The following is a 14,610-nucleotide window of genomic DNA, read 5'->3' on the forward strand; positions in this document are numbered from 1 at the left end:
CAGCTACCACTTTTCAGTCAATCAAAACCACAGATTCTACCAACTCCAAAATAAGATTTACCGATTAAGTAGAAAGGGTGTACAAAACACTGGAATATGGAATTATTAACCTTTTTAACAGAACCTCGGTTAGCTAGGGCTCTGCTGTATGTTAACATTTAATATTTACTGTGCTATATGGAAGCGAGGTAGCAATTCTACAGTTAAGATTGTAAGTAACTTTCCATTGTAAACTTAATTACAAACCCCCACACTTTAAGACATGCACGCATGCAAAACGAATTTTTGTAAAGGTCTGGTTTCTAGCCAAAGGGGAATTTCTGGCAAAGTTGGAGAATTGGACAAGAAGTTTTTGTGATATGAAACTCTGAAAAATGAGGACTTCAATTTTTTGAATAGTCTTCTAATTTTAGTTTTCTAAATCCCAAACTCAAAAATAGTCTCAAGGTGATTATTCTTCTAACTTTCAGAAGCCTTGATTACCACTAGTTCATAGGATTATATCTGCTTCAGTCTGGGGCTAGCGTTACAAATTTTTTCCTAGGGGCCTCTGGACACCTTGTGAAGTTTGCCATTGTTCTGCAAAGATTGTAAGAGGTCTGGCTGTATAGGAGGCTGTAGGCTCTGCCAGCCAAATCATTCATGTTCAAGAAAGATAAAAACTCCACTAGCATGTCCTGTTGTGGTGCACATTTCACCTCAAATAATTATAGCAACAGAGACTTGCAGAACATATGAACTACTTACAGTTTTAAACCATCAGTGGGCCAGTTCATCCCATCCTGCACTCAGATGCAAGATGGGGCCCTCTGGAAGAGGAAAATCTATGAGAGGATCACTTTGTGGAGACCCTCCTACCTCTCCAATTCTCCACCAATGCTACTCCCTCCCTCTTTGAAAAAGGCTGCAAGACCCACTCCCAAACCTACCTGATCCTTCTAGCAGACCACCCAGAATCTTTCATATAGATCTCAGATCCCAGATCACATGCGGGGCAGCGGGTAGGGAGAGGGGCTCAGCTGCAGCCAGAAAGACAAACCTCCTCTAGAACCTGGCTCACATGATGGGGGTAAGGAATTATCACACCTCTGTAGATGGGAGGGGAATGAGAGGATGGATGACAGCCTGGTACTCCTGTCTCCTCCCTAGTGTCGCACCCCTTCCCTCCTCATCACTTGATCCCTCCCCTCCCAGCGAGCATTTGCCCGTGTAGGTTATTTTCTTTTCAAAGCAAGTTTCAGCGCCATCTGACCATTCTGCGGCAGTCCCATCACCTTTCCCGAAATACACACACCCCTTTGACAGAGGCAGATGGCAGCAAGATAGGCCGCCCCCTTGTGTTGTGTCAGTTTGCTGCCCTGGCCGCACAGCGCCTGGGGCTCAGAGGCAATGACCGCAACACGAGCCCGGGGCAGCCCTACGCGTAGTTGTGCGGCGAGGTAGCGCCTCTCCCTCTGCACACGCTCAGCGGCGGAGCCATTTGGCCCGAGACCCGCCTGGCGCGCACCGAGCCGGAGAAGCAGCTTGGCCAGATCACATTTGTATTTGAACCCCGAACCCCCCGGCAAGGGGCAGAGCTGCCAGGGCCGGTGCAGGGACCCTGCTTTGATCGCTGCCTTTGCGCACACAGGTATTGCCGGTGTAACGCGTCCCCTGTGAGACACGTTATTGTATTGCGGGGGCTGCGCCTCTGGGCCCCCCTTGGCACCGGATTTGGGTCACTGACCCCCCCAGGCCCCTGCCCCACACATTCCCAGGACCCAGGCACTCGGGGTAGCCGCACAGATGTCAGCGCGCCGGGAGCAGCCAACCTCCAAACAAAAAGCGGGGCTGGGAGACTCGCTCTTAGTCAGCCACCCACCCACCCCGGCTTCCGTGCGCAGCTGGCACCGGCCCTGCCTGGGCACCGTGTCCAGAGAAAAGCCCGGCGGGGCGGCCGGGGGCTGCTAAGGCGGGGCAGGGGCAGGCGGCGGACGCGGGCAGAGCGCGAGGCGTTCCACCCTCCGACATCCAACCGCCTTCCGTCCCAGTCTCTACTTCAACTGATGGAACTACAATTCCCAGCATGCCCCACGCGGGAGGAGACATAACCGCCACCAGCAGTGCGCAAGCGTTCTGTCGTCTCTCCGTCGCGTACTCGCCGACAATACGCATGCGCCCCCACCCCCGGTTTGCGAGGCGCATGCGCAGCTCCATCCCGCCTCTTGCGGCTGCCTTTGCTATGCGCATGCGCACTCTCCCCTTATCGCTGCCGGGGGCAGACGGGGGAAAGCTGCTGGCGGCGCATGCGCGTTGGTAGGCTCGCTCTATTCACGAATCCCCCGTCCTTGTAAACGGGCGGCGGAGGCGGAATGGGGCGCGAGGCGGCGTGCGCGTGAGGCCGAGGCGGAGCCGAGCCGCCCTGCAGGCAAGCGGAAACCCGGGGTCAGTTCTGGGGTCGCGCGTGTGGGGGTCTCCGCCCCCATTTCCCAGTGTGGGGTGACGGGGGGGAGTGACTTCCGGGCGGGGGGTTAGAGTGCGGCCCCCGGGGGGAGGGACAGTGCCAGAGATTCCCCCCTAGGGACCCTCTTCTCCCCCCTCCCCTCCCCCCAGCGCCCCGGGCAGTGCCAGGGACCCTCCCCCACCCAGCGCCCTCCCTGGAGAGGTGTTTACACCGGGGACCACCACCACCTCCTCGAGGCTGCTGCTGCCCGTGGTGTCTCCAGGGTAGGGGTGTGGCAGAGCCCCGCATCCCAGCACCTCCTCACAGTGACAGGGGCTCTGTGTGTGCCAGCATCTCCCATTACCCCAGCCCGATGCCCTCAGGGATTTTGGGGGGGGAGGGGGCACCTAGCTTTTGCACCTGCTTTCCTCTCCCAGGGTGAGCATCGTACCTCCCAGTGTCGGATACCAAGCTCCCTGCACCCCACGTACTCCCAAATGGTTGTATGCTGTGAAACACACATGATATTCTGTGCTGCTCATATAACACCAATGGGGAGGACTGTGGTGCTACATGTTACTGTCCTGTCTTTTTCATCTACTACCCCTTTGTTTCCTTGAAGTGGAAATCACTCGTAAAAGAAACAAAACTGCCATCATGCTCTTCATATTGTATATGGTGTGTTTGGAAAGTACCTAGTATGCCCTGCACAATACCAGCAACTAATAGTAATTTGTTGTTACAGCTGTGCATGGTTTCTATGTAAGTAAAAAGGTAGACCCTGTCCCAAAGTGTTTGTTATCCATTAAAGCAAAATGCAATGAAAGGGGTAACAGAACACAGTGGGAACGTGCATTAGGTCAAAGAACATCTTGTTCTGGAAACACTGAGGTTTGTAGTCATTCTGAGGAGTTCCACAGTCCTGGGTAATTTGCTTAGAAAGCTCTGCCTCCTGCACAAATCAGCCTCTTTTTTCTTTTTTTTTCTTTTTTTTCTTTTTTTCTTTTTTTCTTTTGAGATTGACGAATTCCATTGTTGCAGTGGAACAGAGTGGACTCACTCACTTAGAGTGCAGATAATGATCAATCATATGTAGCACCTTTCATCCCGAACGCTCTTGATCCACTTCAAACAATATACATTCAGCGTCACTAAAATGCATCTGCCAATAAGCTTGAAGGTAGCAGTCAGGTGGCATGTTGTATGATGTAGAAAAACAAGGAGGAGAAATTATTAGAGCATTGGGGGTCAATCTCTACTCTTACAAAAATGTTATGGGATCTTAATAATCATACAGGTGTGGATACAGCCTTTATTGCATGATGCAGTTCAACTTTTTTAATGTTTATATTGACTTTTAGTGTAGTAGTAATATATAAATTGGTATTATTTAGTATTTGTAGTGCTTAGGGGCCAGAGTTATAGACCAGGACCTCATTGTGCTAGGTGCTGTACAGACACATAACAAAAAGACAGTTTCTGCTCCAGGGGGCTTACAGTCCAAGTATGAGACAAGAGACGACAGATGGATATAGACAGATGGGGGAGTACAAGTAAACAATGAGACAGTATTGGTCAGCATGGTAGGCAGTGGTCTGTGCACACTAGCAGCCTAACCATTATCATGTTTTCTGTAAGCATCACAGCAAAAGGGAGGGATTCTGAGGAGGGATTTGAACGTGGATAGTGAGGTAGCTTTGCAGATGTTTAGAGGGAGTGCCTTCCAAGTGTTTGGGGCAGCATGAGAGAAATAGTATACTGGAAAAAACACACATTTCAGATATTTGGGTCCAAAAGTATGACAACTTAGTGTGGATCTGGGTTTGGTTTCCAGTTTTGCCAAAGGCTTCCTGTGTTGCCTGAGAAAGTAACTTAATCTTTCTTTGCCACAGTTCTCCATCTGTAAAATGGGAATAATAAAACTTCCTTTCTCCTACCCTTTGACTTGTCTATTTAGATTGTAAGATTTTTGAACTTGGCTTGCTCTACACACAGTTTTTGTATACTAGTATAATTTTCAGCTAGGGATATGATATTATGTTTTTTAAACAAATGGTTAAAATAGTATGCCCCCTAATGTGGACCCTTTTCTTGGTATAAAGATGCCTTCTATCATTGTAACTTATTCCCCTTCCTGTATGGGAATAGCTAAACTGATGTAAAGCACCTTTATATTGAAATAATTGGGTCCACACTAGATGGGTTATACTACTCTCACTGTACCAATGTAGTTAAAGCAGTACAACTTTTGTGTGTAAAATCTGTGTGTGTGTGTGTGCTGCATCTAGCACATTGGGACTCTATCAGTTGGGGCTTGTAGGCACTACACTAATACAACTCTAATTTTTGTTATATATTATTTGTATTGCTCTTAGCAAAAGTTTAATGGTAGTCTGCCAAATAAAAATACTTGATAGGCTAAGTAGATCAATATTTAAGATATTACTGCCTCAAAATAATCTATTGTGTACCCTTTTTTCTCATTCCATAAAATCTGGCAACATGTAACCAGTGTCAGCAGAAAGGAACACTGGGAATGGAATGCTGTTGTATGACAGTAAAGGGGCTCAAGCAAACACACATACTTAGCTTAATGCACTTGAGTAGTCTCGTTGAAATCAGTGAGACTACTCTCATGTAAGTTTTTACAATATTTGGGAGCTTAGTTTTCCCTTTTGTGTGCATGTTTTTCACGTTGTAAAAGGGTCACAAGAAATTTTAAACATAAAAAATGTGACTGAAAAAACACAAATTGGATGAGGACCAAGGGAAGTCTTTGCCTTTCCGGCTCCATATTCACTACAATAGAATCTCAGAGTTACAAACACCTTGGGAATGGAGATGATTCATAACTCTGAACAAAATGTTATGGTTGTTCTTTCAAAAGTTTACAACTGAACATTGACTTAACACAACTTTGAAACTGGCGTGAGAAGAAAAGTACTGCTTTTTATTATCTTAATTTAAATGAAACAAACACAGAAAGTTTCCTTACCTTGTCAAATCTTTTTCTTTAAACTTTCCCTTTATTTTTAATAGTTAATGTTTAATGCAGTAGTTTACTGTATTTCTTTTTTTTTTTGTCTCTGCTGCTGCCTGCTTGTGTACTTCTGGTTCCAAATGAGGTGTGTGGTTGACCGGTCAGTTCATAACTCTGGTGTTCGTAACAGTGAGGTTCTACAGTAATTCTTTGAGTCTTTCTGTTTTGTTTTTTTAATTTTCTATTTTTTATAAAATAGAAATATCAAAAATCTTAGAAAACTGCTCAGTACAGAATAAAATTGGACTTTTTCTTTACCATTTAAATTCTTTGTGACATTGCTGAACAGTCATGACACTGAAGTCATCCCATTGTATCCTGGGACATGTCAGCAGTCTCACAAAAGAAACATCACTGACTTGGTGGAATAAAGAAGTGATGTATATAGCTTTTAACTGCTTGTTAGTTTTTTGAAAATTCTGCTTCTCCTAAAATGCTGGAACAGCATTGTAAAAGTGGAAAATAACACCCTAATCTTGCCTGCCTAACTCCAGGCTTTGGGGGATTTTTCAAGTCTGCAGGACTTTCTCCAGTGTCTCAGCCAGTGCAACAGCCATGGATACAAAAGATGTGAAAGTGACATTAAATGGAATTGACTTTGTTCAGGCAAGCCACCAAAATGAGTTTTTGATTCCCAGTCATCTGGAGTCTTCTAAAGCTGATGTCCTGTTTTATTAATTTTAATAACACAAAGTATTTGGCAATATTTTCAAATAGAAGAGAGACATAGGTGTGTGTTTAAAAAAAAAAAATAATAATAATGAGGAAAGCCAAGAGGAAAACCTCAAGATTTCCCTTTATAGGCAGGAATGCCATTGACCCACACTAAAGTGATTGCCAATTTAGTGACAGTTAATTTTAAAGTAAGATATTTAGTGGTTCAAAGCAAATGCCAACTTAAATTAGCCCTCAGAATGCACGGTTTTTGTGTAAAGAGGAAATGTCACTACGCATTTTTTGTGGTTACCTTTTTTATTTGTTTAATTGTCTGGGTCATCTCCTAGTGATCAAATTAATATTTTGGTACTGTAGTTACACTACACTGAATATTCCCATGTGTATATGGACTTGTTTAGGTTAGTGCACAGTGATCACTTCCTGCTTTGAATCAGAGTTTCAACAGGTGTCCAGCTGTTTACTAAAGAGTGAATCCAGCAAGGAGTATGCTAGTCAGCAGAAAGGAACAATGGGGATGGAGTGCAGTCTTATGACAGTAATGGGGCTCAAGCAGAATGAGGAGTGGGTTGGAAAAAATGCAGTATGTGAGAATAATGACACCAACATGGTGCATTTGAATCAGAACATCAAATGTTGTGTCCATTTTCACAAGAATTAACCATAAAGATTCAATTCTATTTAAAAACAGATCTAATTTTTAGAATGCTAGTTATACAATGAATTTATTATAAAAAAAAAAGACTCATGATGACAAATATCTCTTTAACTAATCCCTAGTAATTGAAGGGATTCTCAGGTCAGTGTCAGATTAAATGTTCAAATTAACTTGATTGTTGGGGTGATCAGTACCTTAAGAATTCCAATTGAACATGTTTGTATTGATCTTGTTGCAGTACTTAAAAAAAAAAAAAAAAAAAAAAAAGGGAGAACCCACTTCCTGTGTGTTACACCAAAAATAAATTGATGTATATTGATCTATTAGGACAAAATACATGGAGTGAAAGACGTAATCTCCAAAGGTAAACATTCCAGCAGTGAAGCTCTCTGGTTTTGCTGGTGGCGGTGAATGTTTTTGCTGTGGGTGTTCTGTAAAAAGTTCTTAGTTTCATGTGTAGTGTGTGTTTTCTCTAAATTAGTAAAAATTAACTAGTCTTAACAGAATCGAGAAGACTCGTTAAATAATTATGGCATTATATAATTGCTTAATTGTGGGATTTTAATATGTATAATATATAATTTTGGAATTATAATGTAATTATAACTAAAGAACAATTATGTGACATAAATGCATTCATTGCATTGATAGTAGCGGTGAAGAGAAGAAATAAGTACCCATCTGGTCTGTTTCAAATATGGTGAAGTCAGACAGAATGTTTCAGAGATCCAGTGGATTGCTTAAATCTAATGATTTTTACATTTCCTGTTCATTAGGCGTTTTTACCTCTATAAATTCCATACAAAATGTGCTTCATATTGCTGCTAGTCTCCTCCAAACTAATCTCAACTGAAAAGTTCTTTCACAAGGAGCAAGTGGCACACTTCTTAAAATGTTTAATCCTGAAATCTGGCTGTACAGTGCTCTCAATTCACATAGCAACTGAAAGACTGCTTGATCATAGGGTTTATTTGGCTTCTTCTCAAGAATGTTCTGAAAATGCTTTACAGAGTTGTTGGAGGAAATATAATACAATTTGTGGGATGAGGGTTAGGAATGGACAGCTGGGTGGAGTTCTTGACTGCAAGCCTAAATGGTTAATGTGACTCTTGAATTGAGTCTTGGATTCAAATCCTAGCTTGTCACATAAGAGGACAAATTTGATGGTCTCACCATAGTCCATAGGAATGTGGAAATGATGCTATATCACAGAAACAGCTCAGAACGTGATAAGATTTGCAGTCTCTTCAGAAAAGTAGCCTAGAAATGGAATAGCAGGGGATTCGCAGGTCAGAAATGAGGCACACTTTATACCCATCCTGTATTTGGTTTTAGCTAGTGCTTTTAGTCCTTTACTTTAAAGAACCCAAAAATTTTAACGTTAAAGTGATTTCAATTCAGACTTCAGACACATCTACAGTCATGGGCGACAGGTATAATAGGCCAGGAGAGGCTTTGCCGCCGACGCAGCCGCTGGACCCCCATTTGCAGGATTTGGCGGCGAAGCTTTGCTTTATTATGCCCCATGCAGGCAGGGCCAGCTCCAGCATTTCTGCCGCCCCCGGCAAAAAAAAAAAAGCCGCGATCGCGATTGGCGGCGGCAATTGGTGGAGGGGGGGGGGAAAAGCCGCGATCGGCGCGGCAGTTCAGCGGCAGGTCCTTCGCTCCTAGAGGGAGTGCGGGACCTGCGGCCCCCGAATTGCCGCAGGTGCCGCCCCAAGCACCTGCTTGTTAAGCTGGTGCCTGGAGCCGGCCCTGCATGCAGGTTCCCAGGTGGCGGAGGAGGCACATACCATCACCTCAGCCGCTCTGGAACCTACATGGGGCACATCAAAAGCATCTTCTAACAGACACTTTTCCTCTGGGCGGGTTGGGTCTGGGGAGGGGAGGTGTGGCTGCGGCTGGTCCAGGGCACCTCTGAATGTGGGGAGGAGGGGAAGACTCAGGGCTTCAGCCAGCCCAGGGCTCCTCCAGCAGGGGGGGGCTCAGAGCTTCGGCCAGCCCAGGGCTCCTCCAGCCAAGTGGGGATTGCTCAGGACTTCGGTTGGCCTGGGCTTCCTGTGGCCAAGGGGGGGCTCTCTAGGGGGGGGAGGGGGCTTGTGGCTCTGGCCATGGGGGGGGGGGGGGGAGAGCAGGGATTCCCGGGGCTACAGTCGTGGGGAGGGTGCGGGTGGAAGGGGCGGAGCCGGGGGCTCCACCCCACCGCCCATGTCTACAGTATAGTCAAACATATATAATACAGGTCTGGTTTACACACAGTTTTTGTATCATAACTGCCAGGGGTGTAATTCTGTTTTATTTTTTGTTTGTTTGTAACTGATAATTATATTGGTACAGTCCCTAGTCTGGCGGTACTTAGGCAGGTATAAATGTGCCTTTTACCAAAATAGCTTATTCTCCTTTCCGTATGGGAATAAGCTGTACTAATTTAAGTGTGTTTATACCAGTATAACTGTCCATGCTGAGGGATCATGCCACCTGCTTTAACTATACTGGTATAATTACAGTGGTACAGCTTTTGGATGTAGACAAGACATGATACCAATGAGTTATATTATTTTATTGAACCTGAGTTATCTGATATTTTATCAATCAGTTTATTAATCAAAGATAAATCAGCACAATGCAGAGAGGTTCTCGATTACCAATGTTTGGGAAAGAGTCCTGCAGCATCCAGCCTGTCCCAAAATGATTACAGAATTTTGGTATATAGCCTGCTTGTTTACAACAGATGGAAAATCAAAAAAATACTCTGTATTAGCACAACCCTTTCCTCTTTTCTCTTATGTGGCTTCATACATGTTTTGCAAGACATAGAGGTGTCTGTACCAACGTGACCCAGTACAGCTGCAGTACAGTAACTGGCAGATAGTGCATATCTTACAAGCTTCACCAGAACATACATCTTATTTTCTGACAGATTCTGTATGTACAAAGAACAGAACTACATGTACAAAACAGATTGCAACAGTTTAGTTACTAATAGTTTTCCACAGTAAGCTTAGCAGGAATACAGTTCATAGTTCTGCAACTTAGAATATATGATATATCTTAATTGTCCAGTGTTAGCTACTTCCTTATTTTAGTTGCACAGCACACCGTATTCTATCAGACTTGTGGTTACAGCAATAAAGCAATTTACATATTTTGGTTAATACATCTGTTTGCAAGAGCTGATTTCACAGTCTTAGTACAATTCTACTCTTTAAATGATGAAACTACCACTGCAAGCATGAACACTATAGTTTCTCAGGCTGTAGTTTTCCACTTCATCTGTGGTCTAGTCATAGAGTATTATAGGACTGTAGTTCTCTTTGGTCATCACCATAATTGCACAGATAGGATATAGTGGGCAAGGCATGGGACTGGGAGTCAGAAACTCAAGTTCCAAGACTGGCTCAGACATTGATTCTGAGCGTGGCTTTGGTCAAGTCATGTAACTTTTCAGTATCTGGTTTTTTTGGTTGGTTGGCTCTCTTCCCACCCACCCCCAACCTGTAAAATGGAGACAATTACCTAACTCGCACGGGTATTGTGAAGAGTCAATATTTGTATAGCACTCTGAAGATGTAAAGTATATCAGTGGTAAGTAATGCTGTTAACTTCAAACTTGATATTAGAAAAAATATGATAATGAATATGAGTTTAATGTGAAATTAAAAAGGTGTTCTATCACCCCACAGAACTGTAGACTGCTAATGTTTCACTTGAGTCTTGTGTGGGACTGTTTCGTGAGTCTGCAAGTCCGCAGCCTGTAGGACAAACCCAAGTTATATTTGCTTTTCTGTACGGTAGGCTTCTGCGGTGGTGTTGTTTTAGTAGAGTATTTCCAATGTGTTCAGTGTAAATAATTGTTAGTTTTATTTAAGGCTCTGTATAATCCATGTCTACTCCCATCCGGGGGTTTGTTTTATTGAATCTCAAACAACAATCAGACATGTTCTACAGCCAAAACTTTCAGTCCAGACGTGGCTGGGGTTAAGGTTTTTACTTCCAGAATCTCTCTGTACCAGACCTTAGTTTCCGTGCCCTTGACAGCGTTTCCAATCCCCTTTATGTCTTCATTGGCACAAATGAATATAGCTACAGGTATGACATAGTAATTCCACTGCACCTTCATGTAAGGTACAAGCACCTGATAGCAAGTCTTACTTACATACTTAGAATATGGCACATTTTTACAAATAATTTGAGTTTTTACAGCAGTCTTCATTCAGGCAATGAAAGCACATTTATTAATTAAGTCATATAGGAAAAATTCTACTTGTCTAGTTGCCTGGTGTAAGTCACTTTTTGATGGGCAAGTAAAATATCATCATAGCAAGGATGGATGAGTACATTTGATGTCTGGGCTTGTATGTTTTCATGAACACTTTGCAAGGCTTAATTAAGTCTTGCAACATCCCTGCACAGTAGGTATTAACATTTCATATTAATCATAATTAATGATATACTATGCGTGACAGATTTGAGACTTTGGAAGCATGAAAATTTCAAAAGACTATTGTATTGGGATGTGGCAGACACTGGGATTAGTGATAAACTTTTGTATCTATAAATGCTACATATATCTTTTGTTTGCAATGTTGGTCCCAGGATATTAGAGAGACAAGGTGGGTGAGGTAATATCTTTTACTAGATCAACTTCACCCACCCACCTTGTCCCTCACATGTCATTACATAGGTGATCCAGTCATTATAGTGTACTTGGATTTTCAGAAAGCCTTTAAAAAGGTCCCTCACCAAAGGCTCTTAAGCAAAGTAAACTGTTATAGGATAATAGGGAAGGTTATCTCAGGGATCAATAACTGGTTAAAATATTGGAAATAAAGGCTAGGCATAAATGGTCAGCTGTCAGAGTGAAGAGAGATAAATGTGGGGTCCCTCAAGGATTTGTACTGGAACTTGTGCTGTTCAACATATTCATAAACGATCTGGAAAAAGGGGTAAACAATGAGGTGGCAAAATTTGTAGATGATACAAAATGATTCAGGATAGTAAAGTCCTGAAAAGAAAGATGACTGTGAAGACTAACAGAGGGATCTCACAAAGCTGCATGACAAAATGGCAAATGAAATTCAGTGTTGATAAATGCAAAGTAATGCACAAAGGAAAAACTGATCCCAACTCTCCATACATCTTAGAAAAGAGATGACTGAGGGATGGATATGATAGAGGTCTATAAAATCATGAATGGTGTGGAGAAAGTGAATAGAGAAGTAGTATTTACCCCTACATTTAACACTGTGAGGGGATCCCCAGGGTGCTTCTGGAGCTGGGGTACTGCTGTGCACCCTTGTGCCTCCAGCCTGGGCTGTCTCTTACAGTGCTTTGCTAGTGACAAGCAGCAAACCCCACCAGGTGCTGCTATCACTCAGAACAACAGCTTGTGGTGTGGAGCCCCACACCCAGCTCGGTTGCATGAATGCGCCCAAAGCCACTCACGAATCAAACAGAGAAAGGCACCAGCCAATTCCCCCCAGCCTTGCATCCCCAGACTATGCCATCTTGCCCTAGTCAGAAGCCTAACCAGTGTAAGTTTATTACCCAGTCTGCGCCTCCCTCAATACCGAGAGGACATGCACCAGCTTTTGTACCTGATTTCCCAAGCACTTCAACCAAACCACACTGTTTTAGGTAAAATGTAAAACAGGTTTATTAACTACGGAAAGGTAGATTTTAAGTGATTATAAGTGGTAGGCATAAAAGACCAGAGAAAGTTACCAAAGGAAAAAAAGATAAACGCGCAATCTAAATCTTAAACCATATTATACTAGGCTTTATTTAGATCAGCAATTTTCTCACCCCACTCCATGTTACAGTTCTTAATGCACAGGCTTCTCCTTAAGCCTGGACCAATCTCCTCATATGATCTTTGTCGTCTTGGCATTCCTGTTGCTTCCAGCATAGGTGGGGGAGGAGAAAGGCAAAAGCATGATGCTATAGTCTCCCATTTTATATCCTTAGTCCATGTGCCTAGAAGACAAGATACTTGCCCAGACATGTCCTGGTGGGCTTTGCTGAGTCACTGGGCTGGGCAATCCCCCTGATGTGGTATTGTGAAACTGAGGGCTAGTCTACACTGGCAATGCCGCGGCAGCGCTTTAAAGTGCCTTGTGTGGTCGCTCTAAAAAAAGACCCACCTCAACAAGGGGCGCAGCTCCCAGTGCTGGGGCACTGTTTACACTGGCACTTTTCAGCACTGCAACTTACTGCGCTCGGGGGGGTGTTTCTTCACACCCCTGAACAAGAAAGTTGCAGCGCTGTAAATTGCCGGTGTAGACAAGCCCAGAGTCATAGAGTTGAGCAATCTCCAATATGTGGTGCTTCTGCAGCCCTCATTGAATTGTAAATCCCTTGATGACACCTCCCCTGCTGATTAATGGTTGTTGAGCACCCTCCTGGGAGTAGTTTGCCTTCTTTGTATGTCACTGAAATATGTTGCAAGTTTACTAGTAACAGCCATACAGGAAAATCTCATAACTTGATACATAGTAACGCTATGCGTATTTTGACATAACAATGGGTTTCAGGAGATCATGACCTTTCATTTGATATCTTACATTGCATGTTTTGTATGAAATATCAGAACCATATATGAATGATGAATATGGGGGTTGTAGGTTGCCATTTTGAGGTGCAGTATGTCACAGTAGATTTTTTTTTTTTTTTTTTTTTAGGACAGAAAATGAGAGTCCCATCTTCCTTTGGGTTTGTGGAAGAAACTTGATGATGTGAGATTGCAATGTTGTTCTGTGTTGGAAGCACTGCAAGTACTTCTGGCCATGCAGCCAAATTCAGGATTACATTGTTAAACTAGAATTTGATGAAAAGGTCCACATTTTGTGCTGCAAGACTTCACTTCCCTAAAGTGTTTTTCTCATAATGGGTCTGATCCAATACTGTTGAAGTCAGTGGGAGTCTTTTAATTTACATAATGGGCATTAGATTAGACCCAATAACTATGATAATACACAAGGCTTTCTACCCGCAGTAAGAGTTAGGGCACAACTTGTTTTCCCACTCATCAAAAGCCCTTATCCTTTGGAAGAACTGTTATGCAGTATATAGGAAGAATAACCAGTCTTTCTAGATCATAAGCTTAATTACAGTCTTCCTTTCCCTTCTGGTGCCATTATTGAATGGAGTTGATCCCCACAACCACTAATTCCATTTTAATCATATGGAGGTCATGAAATGTTCATTAGAAGATGCTGCGATACATTTATATTGCATTGTCATCCAGTGCAATATGTCTTAGAATTTCATTAATAACTTTCAAGTTGATCTTCTCTGTGTCATTTATCACCCCATAGAGGAATCAGAGCAAAGCTTTTTTTGTTTTAGATTTGTCAATGCAAATGACAGCTTGTGTTGTAATAATGCAGCCCTTAGTCAGTCTATATATGGCAGCAATTGAATAGGAATCTGTAGAAACTAGTATACTCATAATATCAAACCGGGGGGGGGGGGAAATACTTTTTGCTGGAAGTGTTAGGTTTGTGTAGCCTCCTCTAAATGTCAGAAGATATTTGCTGTTGTGGATTGTAGTGCCTCTGTTAGATCTTATTTTTTTAATAAGATCAAACAAAACTAGATTGTTTACACCGGTGTCTCAAATGAAGGATTATATAGCAGCTTTCATAAAATGGACCCAGAGCACTTTCCAGATTGTAAATACATGAAATTAAGCCACTTCTCTGGAGAAGCATGGCATCCTTTCAGTTCTGTTAGCAGTGCTTTCTAGAGCTGGAAAGTAAAGAATAAACTATCCAGTTGAAACTACTTGAGAGAATTTTTAGGTTGGAAGACTTA

The 14,610-nt window shown here is 43.0% G+C and overlaps 1 protein-coding gene across 1 annotated transcript in view; it reads left to right on the forward strand.

Moving 5' to 3' along the window:
* The first annotated feature begins 2,361 nt into the window (after positions 1 to 2,361).
* The window catches only part of RALBP1 (ralA binding protein 1), a 54,583-nt gene continuing 42,334 nt past the window's right edge, over positions 2,362 to 14,610 (forward strand). Inside the window, exon 1 of the mRNA XM_065399104.1 lies at positions 2,362 to 2,424. The gene's annotated coding sequence lies outside the window, so the exon portion shown is untranslated. The remainder of the gene's footprint in view (positions 2,425 to 14,610) is intronic.

Source organism: Emys orbicularis, chromosome 2, assembly GCF_028017835.1.
Source record: "Emys orbicularis isolate rEmyOrb1 chromosome 2, rEmyOrb1.hap1, whole genome shotgun sequence".
NCBI lineage: Eukaryota > Metazoa > Chordata > Testudines > Emydidae > Emys > Emys orbicularis.